The sequence below is a fragment of the Rattus rattus genome, chromosome 2 (genome assembly GCF_011064425.1).
Source record: "Rattus rattus isolate New Zealand chromosome 2, Rrattus_CSIRO_v1, whole genome shotgun sequence".
NCBI classification, from domain to species: Eukaryota; Metazoa; Chordata; class Mammalia; order Rodentia; family Muridae; genus Rattus; species Rattus rattus.
This window is the reverse complement of record NC_046155.1, coordinates 38,076,029-38,078,088: the sequence shown is the minus strand read 5'-3', so window position 1 is coordinate 38,078,088 and position 2,060 is coordinate 38,076,029. Positions and strand designations below refer to the sequence as shown.

The following is a 2,060-nucleotide window of genomic DNA, read 5'->3' as shown; positions in this document are numbered from 1 at the left end:
TCTCTGGCGGTTACTTTCTTGAGTTTTTTTTTAAATATATTTTGGTTATTAGCCCTCAAAGATGTCAAGGTATCACTATTTGCAGATGATATGATAGTATACATAAGCAACCCCAAAAATTCTACCAGAGAGCTTCTACAGCTGATAAACAATTTCAGCAAAGTGACTTGATATAAAATTAACTCAAACAAATCAGTAGCCATCTTTATACAAATTATAAATGGGCTGAGAAAGAAAATAGGGAAATAATACCCTTCACAATAGTCACAAATTACATAAAATATCTTGGTGTTACTCTAACCAAATAAGTGAAAGATCTGTATGACAAGAACTTCAAGTTTAAAAAAAAAAACCTCAGAAAATGGAGAGATCTCCCATGTTCATGGATTGGTAAGATTAACCAATAGTAAGTAGTAGTAAAAAATGGCCATCCTACCAAAATCAATCTACAGATTCAACACAATCTCCATCAAAATTCCAATACAATTCTTCACAGACATGAAAGGAGCAATTCTCAATTTCATATGGAAAAGAAAAACCTCAGGATAGCAAAAACAATTATAAAAAATAAAGAACTTCTGGGGTAATCACCATCCCTGACCTAAAACTATACTACAGAGCAATAGTGATAAATGTTGCATGGTATTGGTACAGAGACAGTCACATTGATCAGTGGAACAGAACTGAAGACCCAGAAATAAAACCACACACTTATGGACACTTTGTTTTGACAAAGAAGCCAAACATGTATAATGGAAAAAAGAAATCACTTTTAGTAAATGGTGCTGGTCTAACTTACAGTCAGTATGTAGAAAAATGAAAATAGATCCATATTTGTCTCCTTACACAAAGCTCAAGTCCAATCAAGGACCACAACATAAAACCGGATACACTGAATCTAATAGAAAAGAAAGTAAGAAAGAGCCTCAAACTTATTTGCACTGGGGGAGGGTGTTTAGGAATAAACAGAACTCCAATTGCTCAGGCTCTAAGATCAAGAATTGATAAATGGGACCTCATGAAACTGAAAAGCTTCTGTAAGACAAAGGACATAGTCAATAGAACAAACTGGCAATCTGCAGATTGGGAAAAACTTCACTAATACAACATCCAATAGAGGACACTTCCTTATTCTTAGGCACAGAGGTAGGCATGCACATTGGGAGAACACACAAAAGGCAGATCCATTAGTAAGCAATTCCTATACTTATTCATGGTCTGCTATTCCTTCTAAACAGTATGGTTTTCTTTAGATAAGAACTCATCTCCTGGGACTAGTAAAATATATTATTTCTAAGGGATTTAAAGTATTATGGGGAAACTGGAACATTTTATGGACATAAAAATTGCATAAAATGGGGGAATTTGAGACTGTCTTATTCCTGGAGCAAGATAAATATACCCTGTCATCCAAACAAATAAATAGCTTCATAGAACTGCCCTAGAGAAGATGAAGAGGTTGTAATTGTAAGAACAAATCTTCTGGGACGCTAAATAGCCCACAAAATTTAATTATTGGTAATAACATTCTTTTTTTCATGATACTTATAGAATGTCTAAAATGTCCCTTTCTAAACAGGTAAGCAAAGTGCTACCATGCTATATTACTTTCCTTTTGCTGATGTAACAAATAGCCAGTAATTTTGTGTCTTAAAACAACACATATTTTTTACAGCACGGATCTAGAGATTAGAAGTCTCAAACTCTGTTGTTTTATATTAGTGGATGTACTCCTTTGATTGTTGATAGGATGCTAGAAAGAAAAACCTACTCATTTGCATGGCATCCTTGCATAGGGGCCATGCTAATCATCCCTGAATTGCCCCAAATTTAGTATACATGCTGCTGAAGTGAAAACAAATAAGAAAATAACAAGTTATGCAGGGCAAGAATACCTCTGGAAGTTTCTCTATGCAGAATAAGAAGGGTTTATAGACATATTAATTTTCTATATATTAATCCACAAAACCTATAACAAACGTTAAGCTTTTCCTATTTGGAATTGATGCAGCAGGTCATGCATAGACAGAATAATGATATCATTAAGCTTGAAAATTTCA

General features: G+C 34.0%; 1 non-coding gene across 1 annotated transcript; it reads right to left on the bottom strand.

Moving 5' to 3' along the window:
* Positions 1-1,755: 1,755 nt before the first annotated feature.
* On the bottom strand, positions 1,756-1,860 carry LOC116894897. The gene has a single exon (XR_004387102.1). It is a non-coding gene; the product is annotated as a U6 spliceosomal RNA (small nuclear RNA).
* Between the last annotated feature and the right edge of the window lie 200 nt (positions 1,861-2,060).